This window comes from Pseudophryne corroboree, chromosome 11 (genome assembly GCF_028390025.1).
Source record: "Pseudophryne corroboree isolate aPseCor3 chromosome 11, aPseCor3.hap2, whole genome shotgun sequence".
In the NCBI taxonomy this organism is placed as follows: Eukaryota; Metazoa; Chordata; class Amphibia; order Anura; family Myobatrachidae; genus Pseudophryne; species Pseudophryne corroboree.
In genome coordinates, this window is record NC_086454.1 from 144,058,819 (window position 1) to 144,071,790 (window position 12,972).

Sequence of the window (12,972 nt, forward strand, 5' to 3'; positions counted from 1 at the left end):
TGCGATCCCGATCCGATGCGCGGCCCCGCGCGGTCGGCATCGGCCGAAAAAATAGGCTGTGCAGGCAAGTCAATCCTGACTATCTCTATAGAAGAGATAGTCAGGATTGACACTTAGCCAAAATCGCACAGAACCAGGATCGCAAGCACACTCATTATGTGCTTGCGATACTGGCTAAGTGCCGACCCGGCCCCCGTCGCACAGTGAGAATCGGATAAGTCCGAATCTCACCGTGTGTACACACCTTAAGGGGTATATTTTCTAAACAAATAAACCTGCAGACCTTTGTTTGTGTTACAGTAAGGGGAGAGGGGGGTTAAATGCTAACTTGTATAATACGCGGGTCTCTAATAAGAAATCAAACATCTTATAAAATCGTATTCCTGACTTGACACTTTGTACGGTATATTTTCACTTTGACATTTTAAATTTAGGAACTGGGTTGTGTATGTAATGTACACTACAATTTATGGATTGGAAGCCTATAGACAGGTAGCACGCATTTTCATACATTTACAGCCTTATTGGATAAATCATATACAGTGTAATGAAACCATTGAAACACATAGATGTCAAATTGGCCTTTATTAGTAAGGACTGCGCTCCTGACTCCTCCTCCAAGAGCAGAGCCAGAGACACAGTCGGTGCTTATGAAGCTGCTGCTGCTCTGAGGCTGCGCTGCACTCTCTATGGTAGGAGACTGCTACGAGTAGAGGAAAGAAGGGAGACGCTCTGGCTAGTCCTACAGTGCTTGTGGAGGTTTCGTTTTACTTCTGGCTGGGCGGCTGTGCACTGTGCGTCTGTATTTCAAGAGAAGTTAATAAAGTTTGGATTGAAAGAGTTTTTCTGTTTGTTAGTAGTCTCTATGGTTTGGTTCCCTAGTCCTCCCGAGAATGTATCTTCAGTTCTTGCAGTTTGGCAGCTATAACGGTTATATCACGGGATTACTACAGAGCACGTGCCTGACGAGGTCCTCTTGTATTTTGGCAATGACAGTGAGGTGAACCTGAAAGGATAACACAGAGAATAGCCGGGATATTTGCCATTAGTCTTTCATTTTCAGGAAATTTGAGGTTTGTTCCTCGAAATGCGCATTTCTATTTTTATGTGTATAAGGTACAATTCTCATTATCCTCAGGTTGATGAAAGTATTTGTCTGATAATGTCTAAAATATCTAAATAAAACATTAAAACTGCTTAGCGAGCGCATTATGATTAGGCTTACCATATTATCCCTTTAACTGGGACGCTTATGAATTACACAGAGCAGTAGTGACTAGATGCTATGCACACAGCGTCTGTTCACGAGAGGGAGAGGGGGCATGCCAGCAACTCAGAGCGCTAGGCATGCCCCCACAGTGATGAAAGTCACACCCCCTTTTTGGCCACGGTGTCCTGGGCTGCCTTCTGAAGATGTTGGGAGGTCGTCATTCCCAGCTACACAAATACACATTTGAAGTGGGCATACGCTTAATTATGTGATTCACTGCGATATGCATCGGCAGTGCCTGTTTGTTGCCGCAAAATGTGGTATTGCGCAACGGGGTGAGGCCCATGATCATAACACCATAGGTTGGGCAGTACTAAGACTAAGCACATCTACACTAAGGTCAGTAGCTGTTTACTAGTATGTTTTCTCTGACGTCCTAGTGGATGCTGGGACTCCGTCAGGACCATGGGGATTAGCGGCTCCGCAGGAGACAGGGCACAAAAATAAAAGCTTTAGGACTAGGTGGTGTGCACTGGCTCCTCCCCCTATAACCCTCCTCCAAGCCTCAGTTAGGTTTTTGTTCCCGTCCGAGCAGGGTGCAATCTAGGTGGCTCTCCTAAAGAGCTGCTTAGAAAAAGTTATTAGGTTTTTTATTTTCAGTGAGTCCTGCTGGCAACAGGCTCACTGCAACGAGGGACTTAGGGGAGAAGAAGTGAACTCACCTGCGTGCAGGATGGATTGGCTTCTTAGGCTACTGGACACCATTAGCTCCAGAGGGATCGAACACAGGCCCAGCCATGGAGTCCGGTCCCGGAGCCGCGCCGCCGACCCCCTTGCAGATGCCGAAAAGTGAAGAGGTCCAGAAACCGGCGGCAGAAGACTTTTCAGTCTTCATGAGGTAGCGCACAGCACTGCAGCTGTGCGCCATTGTTGTCAGCACACTTCACACCAGCGGTCACTGAGGGTGCAGGGCGCTGGGGGGGGCGCCCTGGGCAGCAATGATAATACCTTGTTCTGGCTAAAAATACATCACATATAGCCCCTGGGGCTATATGGATGTATTTAACCCCTGCCAGGTCTCACAAACACCGGGAGAAGAGCCCGCCGAAATAGGGGGCGGGGCCTATCTCCTCAGCACACAGCGCCATTTTCCTGCACAGCTCCGCTGCGAGGAAGGCTCCCAGGACTCTCCCCTGCACTGCACTAGAGAAACAGGGTAAAAAAACAGAGAGGGGGGGCACTTTTTTGGCGATATTGATATATTAAGCTGCTATAAAGGAAACAACACTTCTGTAGGGTTGTTCCTATATATTTATAGCGCTTGGGTGTGTGCTGGCAAACTCTCCCTCTGTCTCCCCAAAGGGCTAGTGGGGTCCTGTCTTCGATAAGAGCATTCCCTGTGTGTCTGCTGTGTGTCGGTACGTGTGTCGACATGTATGAGGACGATGTTGGTGTGGAGGCGGAGCAATTGCCGGTAATGGTGATGTCACCCCCTAGGGAGTCGACACCGGAATGGATGGCTTTGTTTATGGAATTACGTGATAATGTCAGCACGTTACAAAAATCAGTTGACATGAGACGGCCGGCAAACCAGTTAGTACCTGTCCAGGCGTCTCAGACACCGTCAGGGGCTGTAAAACGCCCTTTACCTCAGTCGGTCGACACAGACCCAGACACGGACACCGAATCTAGTGTCGACGGTGAAGAAACAAACGTATTTTCCAGTAGGGCAACACGTTATATGATCACGGCAATGAAGGAGGCTTTGCATATCTCGTGATACTGCAAGTACCACAAAAAGGGGTATTATGTGGGGTCTGAAAAAACTACCTGTAGTTTTTCCTGAATCAGAGGAATTGAATGAAGTGTGTGATGAAGCGTGGGTTAACCCCGATAGAAGCTGGAAACTACCCTGAAAAGTATATACACTCATACTGGTGTTATACTGCGACCAGCCATCGCCTCAGCATGGATGTGCAGTGCTGGGGTGGTTTGGTCGGATTCCCTGACTGAAAATATTGATACCCTGGATAGGGACAGTATTTTATTGACTATAGAGCAATTAAAGGATGCTTTTCTTTATATGCGAGATGCTCAGAGGGATATTTGCACTCTGGCATCGAGAGTAAGTGCGATGTCCATATCTGCCAGAAGAAGTTTATGGACGCGACAGTGGTCAGGTGATGCGGATTCCAAACGGCATATGGAAGTATTGCCGTATAAAGGGGAGGAATTATTTGGGGTCGGTCTATCGGATTTGGTGGCCACGGCAACAGCCGGGAAATCCACCTTTTTACCTCAGGTCCCCTCCCAACAGAAAAAGACACCGTCTTTTCAGCCGCAGTCCTTTCGTTCCTATAAGAACAAGCGGGCAAAAGGACAGTCATATCTGCCCCGAGGCAAAGGAAAGGGTAAGAGAGTGCACCAATGCAGCTCCCTCCCAGGAGCAGAAGCCCTCCCCGGCTTCTGCAAAGCCCTCAGCATGACGTTGGGGCTTTACAAGCGGACTCAGGGGCGGTGGGGGGTCGACTCAAGAATTTCAGCGCACAGTGGGCTCACTCACAGGTGGACCCCTGGATCCTGCAGGTAGTATCTCAGGGTTACAGGTTGGAATTCGAGAAGTCTCCCCCTCACCGGTTCCTAAAGTCTGCTCTGCCAACGTCTCCCTCAGACAGGGCGACGGTATTGGAAGCCATTCACAAGCTGTATTCTCAGCAGGTGATAGTCAAGGTACCCCTCCTACAACAGGGAAAGGGGTATTATTCCACACTATTTGTGGTACCGAAGCCGGACGGCTCGGTAAGACCTATTCTAAATCTGAAATCTTTGAACCTGTACATACAAAAATTCAAGTTCAAGATGGAGTCACTCAGAGCAGTGATAGCGAATCTGGAAGAAGGGGACTTTATGGTGTCCCTGGACATCAAGGATGCTTACCTGCATGTCCCAATTTGCCCTTCACATCAAGGGTACCTCAGGTTCGTGGTGCAAAACTGTCATTATCAGTTTCAGACGCTGCCGTTTGGATTGTCCACGGCACCTCGGGTCTTTACCAAGGTAATGGCCGAAATGATGTTTCTTCTGCGAAGAAAAGGCGTATTAATTATCCCTTACTTGGACGATCTCCTGATAAGGGCAAGGTCCAGAGAACAGCTGGAGGACGTAGTAGCACTAACCCAAGTAGTGCTGCAACAGCACGGGTGGATTCTGAATTTTCCAAAATCTCAATTGACCCCGACGACACGTCTGCTGTTCCTGGGAATGATTCTGGACACGGTTCAGAAAAAGGTGTTTCTTCCGGAGGAGAAAGCCAGGGAGTTATCCGAACTTGTCAGGAACCTCCTAAAACCAGGAAAAGTGTCTGTGCATCAATGCACAAGAGTCCTGGGAAAAATGGTGGCTTCTTACGAAGCGATTCCATTCGGCAGATTCCACGCACGAACTTTTCAGTGGGATCTGCTGGACAAATGGTCCGGATCGCATCTGCAGATGCATCAGCGGATAACTTTGTCTCCACGGACAAGGGTGTCTCTTCTGTGGTGGTTGCAGAGTGCTCATCTGTTAGAGGGCCGCAGATTCGGCATACAGGACTGGGTCCTGGTGACCACGGATGCCAGTCTGAGAGGCTGGGGAGCGGTCACACAGGGAAGAAACTTCCAGGGAGTGTGGTCAAGCCTGGAGATGTCTCTTCACATAAATATACTGGAGCTAAGAGCGATTTACAATGCTCTAAGCCTGGCAAAACCCCTGCTTCAGGGTCAGCCGGTGTTGATCCAGTCGGACAACATCACGGCAGTCGCCCACGTAAACAGACAGGGCGGCACAAGAAGCAGGAGGGCAATGGCAGAAGCTGCAAGTATTCTTCGCTGGGCGGAAGATCATGTGATAGCACTGTCAGCAGTGTTCATTCCGGGAGTGGACAACTGGGAAGCGGACTTCCTCAGCAGACACGATCTACACCCGGGAGAGTGGGGACTTCATCCAGAAGTCTTCCACATGATTGTGAACCGTTGGGAAAAACCAAAGGTGGATATGATGGCGTCCCGCCTCAACAAAAAACTGGACAGGTATTGCGCCAGGTCAAGAGACCCTCAGGCAATAGCTGTGGACGCTCTGGTAACACCGTGGGTGTTCCAGTCAGTGTATGTGTTTCCTCCTCTGCCTCTCATACCAAAAGTACTGAGAATTATACGGCAAAGGGGAGTAAGAACGATACTCGTGGCTCCGGATTGGCTAAGAAGAACTTAGCACCCGGAACTTCAGGAGATGCTCACGGAAGATCCGTGGCCTCTACCTCTAAGACGGGACCTGCTTCAGCAGGGACCGTGTCTATTCCAAGACTTACCGCGGCTGCGTTTGACGGCATGGCGGTTGAACGCCGAATTCTAAGGGAAAAAGGCATTCCGGAAGAGGTCATCCCTACCCTGGTAAAAGCCAGGAAGGAGGTGACTGCACAACATTATCACCGCATTTGGAGAAAATATGTTGCGTGGTGTGAGGCCAGGAAGGCCCCGACGGAGGAATTTCAACTGGGTCGATTCCTACATTTCCTGCAAACAGGATTGTCTATGGGCCTCAAATTAGGGTCCATTAAGGTTCAAATTTCGGCCCTGTCGATTTTCTTCCAGAAAGAATTGGCTTCAGTTCCTGAAGTCCAGACTTTTGTAAAAGGAGTACTACATATACAGCCCCCGGTTGTGCCCCCAGTGGCTCCGTGGGATCTTAATGTAGTTTTGGATTTTCTCAAATCCCATTGGTTTGAGCCACTCAAATCGGTGGATTTGAAATATCTTACATGGAAAGTAACCATGCTACTGGCCCTGGCTTCAGCCAGGAGAGTGTCAGAATTGGCGGCTTTATCGTATAAAAGCCCATATCTGATTTTCCATTCGGACAGGGCAGAACTGCGGACGCGTCCTCAGTTTCTGCCTAAGGTGGTTTCAGCGTTTCACCTGAACCAGCCTATTGTGGTGCCTGCGGCTACTAGCGATTTGGAGGATTCCAAGTTGCTGGACGTTGTCAGGGCATTGAAAATATATATTTCAAGGACGGCTGGAGTCAGAAAATCTGACTCGCTGTTTATACTGTATGCACCCAACAAGCTGGGTGCTCCTGCTTCTAAGCAGACGATTGCTCGTTGGATTTGTAGCACAATTCAACTTGCACATTCTGTGGCAGGCCTGCCACAGCCTAAATCTTTCAAGGCCCATTCCACAAGGAAGGTGGGCTCATCTTGGGCGGCTGCCCGAGGGGTCTCGGCATTACAACTCTGCCGAGCAGCTACGTGGTCGGGGGAGAACACGTTTGTAAAATTCTACAAATTTGATACCCTGGCTAAAGAGGACCTGGAGTTCTCTCATTCGGTGCTGCAGAGTCATCCGCACTCTCCCGCCCGTTTGGGAGCTTTGGTATAATCCCCATGGTCCTGACGGAGTCCCAGCATCCACTAGGACGTCAGAGAAAATAAGATTTTACTTACCGATAAATCTATTTCTCGTAGTCCGTAGTGGATGCTGGGCGCCCATCCCAAGTGCGGATTGTCTGCAATACTTGTACATAGTTATTGTTACAAAAAAATCGGGTTGTTATTGTTGTGAGCCGTCTGTTCAGAGGCTCCTACGTTTGTCATACTGTTAACTGGGTTCAGATCACAGGTTGTACGGTGTGATTGGTGTGGCTGGTATGAGTCTTACCCGGGATTCAAAATCCTTCCTTATTGTGTACGCTCGTCCGGGCACAGTATCCTAACTGAGGCTTGGAGGAGGGTCATAGGGGGAGGAGCCAGTGCACACCACCTAGTCCTAAAGCTTTTATTTTTGTGCCCTGTCTCCTGCGGAGCCGCTAATCCCCATGGTCCTGACGGAGTCCCAGCATCCACTACGGACTACGAGAAATAGATTTATCGGTAAGTAAAATCTTATTTTTAGATTGTGTGAAGAAATGATGCAAGGGATGAGAGTGTTATACTCCCATTATATAAATCACTAGTAAGGCCACATCTTGAATACTGTACACCAGGGGTGGCCAACCAGTCAGAAACAAAGAGCCAAAAAATCTTGTTAGGTAAGTCAAAGAGCCGACATTTGCAGAGAGAGTTAGATTTGGGTGGGGTGTGTTCAATCTGCAATCTAATTTGCAGTGTAAAAATAAAGCCGCCAGTATTACCCTGCACAGAAACAAAATAACCCAGCCAAATCTAACTCTCTCTCTGAACGTGTTATATCTGCCCCCCCTGCAGTGCACATGGTTTTGCCCAACTAATAAAAAATGTCCTGCTGCGATCAACTTGGAATTACCCCCATTGAGCACAAGGCGCGTGTGCAAAAATGAGGTGTGGCATTGCACCTGCTAGACCACGCCCATGCTATAAAATACATTGAAAAAGCTAGAGCCACATGAAATACATTTTAAAACCAGATCCAACATAAAATACATTGAAAACGCCAGATCCACATAAAGTATATTGAAAAAGCCAGATTCACATAATACACTTTAACTCCAAGTGTCACTCCTGCCAGCACCCTCCTGTGTCACTCCTGCCAGCTCCCCTATGTGTCAATGTGTCACTCCTGCCAGCACCCTCCTGTGTCACTCCAGCCAGCTCCTCCATGTGCCACTCCTGCCAGCACCCTCCTGTGTCACTCCAGCCAGCGCCTCCATGTGCCACTCCTGCCAGCACCCTCCTGTGTCACTCCAGCCAGCCCCCCTTGTGTCACTCCTGCCAGAACCCTCCTGTGTCACTCCAGCCAGCTCCTCCATGTGCCACTCCAGTCAGTTCCCCCATTGTCTCTCCTGCCAAGACCCTCCTGTGTCACTCCAGCCTGCTCCCCCATGTGTCACTGCAGCACACCCTCATATGTCACTAACGCTGCCCCCCAACTCGTGCCAGTGCAGCAGCCTTTTATATGGCCTCTGTTTGCCGGTGGCTCCCTCAGTTCTTCGTCCCTGTAGTGTTGCTGCGTGTCTGGCTGGCATGCAGCAGTTTCCAGATTTGTTGTGGTCATGTGACTTTGTCAGGAGCCACATCTGAATAAAGAAAGAGCCGCATGTGGCTCAAGAGCCACGGGTTGGCCACTGCTGCTGTACACAATTTTGGGCACCATACTGCAAAAAGGATATCCTGGAACTAGAAAAGGTTCAGAGGAGGGCTACCAAATTGATTAGGGGAATGGAGACGCTGGATTACGAGGAAAGGCTTGCTAGGCATGTTTACACTGGAAAAGAAGAGATTAAGAGGCGACATGAATAACATTTACAAATATACAAGGGGACAATACACAGAGCTTGCGGGGGATCTGTTTTTTGTAAGATCAACTCAGGACACGTGGGACATCCGCTTAGGTTAGAAGAGAGGAGATTTCGTACACAGAGGCAAAAACGTTTTTTCACAGTAAGGACAATACGTGTTTGGAATTCCCTGCCAGATAGAGTAGTAATGGCGGACTCGGTCGATACTTTTAAGAATGGGCTAGATAAATTCCTAATGGATAAGGATATACAGGGTTATGGTGGGTAGGTTATGCACTAGAAAAAGAAAAAAAAAACGTCCGACTTTCACAATAGATAAAAACAGAAAACAATAGATAAAAATAGTCCTAAAAATAATACAGTGAAGGAGCCCCCAAATAGGTTGAACTCGATGGACAAATTGTCTTTTTTCAAACTCAGAAACTATGGCCCTCATTCCGAGTCGTTCGCTCGGTAATTTTCTTCGCATCGCAGCGTTTTTCTGCTTAGTACGCATGCGCAATGTTCGCACTGCGACTGCGCCAAGTAAATTTGCTTTGAAGATAGTATTTTTACTCACGGCTTTTTCTTCGCTCAGGCGATCGTAGTGTGATTGACAGGAAATGGGTGTTACTGGGCGGAAACACGGCGTTTTATGGGCGTGTGGATAAAAACGCTACCGTTTCCGGAAAAAACGCGGGAGTGGCTGGAGAAACGGAGGAGTGTCTGGGCGAACGCTGGGTGTGTTTGTGACGTCAAACCAGGAACGACAAGCACTGAACTGATCGCAGATGCCGAGTAAGTCTGAAGCTACACTGAAACTGCTAAATAGTTTGTAATCGCAATATTGCGAATACATCGTTCGCAATTTTAAGAAGCTAAGATTCACTCCCAGTAGGCGGCGGCTTAGCGTGTGTAACTCTGCTAAAATCGCCTTGCGAGCGAACAACTCGGAATGAGGGCCAATGTAACTATGTAAACCTATTCAGAGTCGAGACATATAGGCCAATTCAGCATGAATCGTAGAAGTGCGGAAATCACTATTTGGCAATTTCTGCACTTCGCATGCGATCGCAGTCTAAGTCCCGGCGGGGACAAGGCGTCCCCACAACGTTTTGGGGTCATAGTGGAGGCGCGGTCCGAACAACGGAGGCATGTCCAGACCGTTTGGGGTACAGGCAACGACAACTGTGTGACCCAAAACATGGTGGCCGACTAAGGCGCATAGGCAGGGGGCAACCCTTTAGATGCGAGCACATCACTGTTTAGCGATGCGCTCACATTTCAGTGGGGAGGGCTTGCCCTGTGCTGCCCCCCGCATGCTAGAGAAATTATTTGTAGTTTTGCGATTTCTTGCAAAACTACAACTCATGCTGAATTAGGCCCACAGTTCCAGGCATCCAATCACATTACATATTGAGTTTGCAGGAAGTCTTTTGGGATGCGCATAGCTTAATACACCATCCCTCTCGATTTTGTGCCATCACATGACCAGCAAAGATCTTGGTGACTGGTTGCCTTACATTAGGACACCTAGAGCAAGCAGAATTCAGAATGTACCCAAGAGTGCCAATAGAAAACTATCATACCCTTTTCTCTATCGTCCTAGTGGATGCTGGGGTTCCTGAAAGGACCATGGGGAATAGCGGCTCCGCAGGAGACAGGGCACAAAAAGTAAAGCTTTAGGATCAGGTGGTGTGCACTGGCTCCTCCCCCTATGACCCTCCTCCAAGCCTCAGTTAGATTTTTGTGCCCGGCCGAGAAGGGTGCAATCTAGGTGGCTCTCCTAAAGAGCTGCTTAGAAAAGTTTAGCTTAGGTTTTTTATTTTACAGTGAGTCCTGCTGGCAACAGGATCACTGCAACGAGGGACTTAGGGGAGAAGAAGTGAACTCACCTGCGTGCAGGATGGATTGGCTTCTTTGGCTACTGGACATTAGCTCCAGAGGGACGATCACAGGTACAGCCTGGATGGTCACCGGAGCCTCGCCGCCGGCCCCCTTGCAGATGCTGAAAAGAGAAGAAGGTCCAGAATCGGCGGCAGAAGACTCCTCAGTCTTCTTAAGGTAGCGCACAGCACTGCAGCTGTGCGCCATTGCTCTCAGCACACTTCACACGGCAGTCACTGAGGGTGCAGGGCGCTGGGAGGGGGGCGCCCTGGGAGGCAATGTAAACCTATTTTTTGGCAAAAAATACCTCACATATAGCCTCCGGGGGCTATATGGAGATATTTAACCCCTGCCAGAATCCGTTGAAGAGCGGGAGACGAGCCCGCCTAAAAAGGGGCGGGGCCTATCTCCTCAGCACACAGCGCCATTTTCCCTCACAGAAAGGCTGGAGGGAAGGCTCCCAGGCTCTCCCCTGCACTGCACTACAGAAACAGGGTTAAAACAGAGAGGGGGGGCACTAATTTGGCGTTAGAAATATATAAAAAGATGCTATAAGGGAAAACACTTATATAAGGTTGTCCCTATATAATTATAGCGTTTTTTGGTGTGTGCTGGCAAACTCTCCCTCTGTCTCTCCAAAGGGCTAGTGGGTCCTGTCCTCTATCAGAGCATTCCCTGTGTGTGTGCTGTGTGTCGGTACGTGTGTGTCGACATGTATGAGGACGATGTTGGTGAGGAGGCGGAGCAATTGCCTGTAATGGTGATGTCACTCTCTAGGGAGTCGACACCGGAATGGATGGCTTATTTAGGGAATTACGTGATAATGTCAACACGCTGCAAGGTCGGTTGACGACATGAGACGGCCGACAAACAATTAGTACCGGTCCAGACGTCTCAAAAACACCGTCAGGGGTTTTAAAACGCCCGTTTACCTTAGTCGGTCGACACAGACACGGACACTGAATCCAGTGTCGACGGTGAATAAACAAACGTATTCCTTATTAGGGCCACACGTTAAGGGCAATGAAGGAGGTGTTACATATTTCTGATACTACAAGTACCACAAAAGAGGGTATTATGTGGGATGTGAAAAAACTACCTGTAGTTTTTCCTGAATCAGATAAATTAAATGAAGTGTGTGATGATGCGTGGGTTCCCCCCGATAGAAAATTATTGGCGGTATACCCTTTCCCGCCAGAAGTTAGGGCGCGTTGGGAAACACCCCTTAGGGTGGATAAGGCGCTCACACGCTTATCAAAACAAGTGGCGGTACCGTCTATAGATAGGGCCGTCCTCAAGGAGCCAGCTGACAGGAGGCTGGAAAATATCATATAAAAGTATATACACACATACTGGTGTTATACTGCGACCAGCGATCGCCTCAGCCTGGATGTGCAGAGCTGGGGTGGCTTGGTCGGATTCCCTGACTAAAAATATTGATACCCTTGACAGGGACAGTATTTTATTGACTATAGAGCATTTAAAGGATGCATTTCTATATATGCGAGATGCACAGAGGGATATTTGCACTCTGGCATCAAGAGTAAGTGCGATGTCCATATCTGCCAGAAGATGTTTATGGACACGACAGTGGTCAGGTGATGCAGATTCCAAACGGCACAAAGGTGTATTGCCGTATAAAGGAAGAGGAGTTATTTGGGGTCGGTCCATCGGACCTGGTGGCCACGGCAACTGCTGGAAAATCCACCGTTTTTACCCTAAGTCACATCTCTGCAGAAAAAGACACCGTCTTTTCAGCCTCAGTCCTTTCGTCCCTATAAGAGTCATATTTGCCCAGGGATAGAGGAAAGGGAAGAAGACTGCAGCAGGCAGCCCATTCCCAGGAACAGAAGCCTTCCACCGCTTCTGCCAAGCTCTCAGCATGACGCTGGGACCGTACAGGACCCCTGGATCCTACAAGTAGTATCCCAGGGGTACAGATTGGAATGTCGAAACGTTTCCCCCTCGCAGGCTCCTGAAGTCTGCTTTACCAAGGTATCCCTCCGACAAGGAGGCAGTATGGGAAAAAATTCACAAGCTGTATTCCCAGCAGGTGATAATCAAATTACCCCTCCTACAACAAGGAAAGGGGTATTATTCCACACTATATTGTGGTACTGAAGCCAGAAGGCTAGGTGAGACCTATTCTAAATCTAAAAAAATTTGAACACTTACAAAGGTTCAAATCAAGATGGAGTCACTCAGAGCAGTGATAACGAACCAGGAAGAAGGGGACTATATAGTGTCCCGGGACATCAGGGATGCTTACCTCCATGTCCCAAATTTGCCCTTCTCACTAAGGGTACCTCAGGTTCGTGGTATAGAACTGTCACTGTCAGTTTCAGACGCTGCCGTTTGGATTGTCCACGGCACCCCGGGTCTTTACCAAGGTAATGGCCGAAATGATGATTCTTCTTCGAAGAAAAGGCGTCTTAATTACCCCTTACTTGGACGATCTCCTGATAAGGGCAAAGTCCAGGGAACAGTTGGAGGTCGGAGTAGCACTATCTCGGATACTGCTACAACAGCACGGATGGATTCTAAATATTCCAAAATCGCAGCTGATCCTGACGACACGTCTGCTGTGCCTAGGGATGATTCTGGACACAGTCCAGAAAAAGGTGTTTCTCCCGGAAGAGAAAGCCAGG

At 48.7% G+C, this 12,972-nt stretch overlaps 1 long non-coding RNA gene across 1 annotated transcript; it reads right to left on the bottom strand.

Moving 5' to 3' along the window:
• Positions 1–568: 568 nt before the first annotated feature.
• LOC134969151 (uncharacterized) lies at positions 569–1,560 on the bottom strand. The gene is made up of 2 exons (XR_010189412.1): positions 1,226–1,560; positions 569–1,006 (listed from the first exon to the last, which is right to left on the bottom strand). It is a non-coding gene; the product is annotated as an uncharacterized LOC134969151 (long non-coding RNA).
• Positions 1,561–12,972: the final 11,412 nt, after the last annotated feature.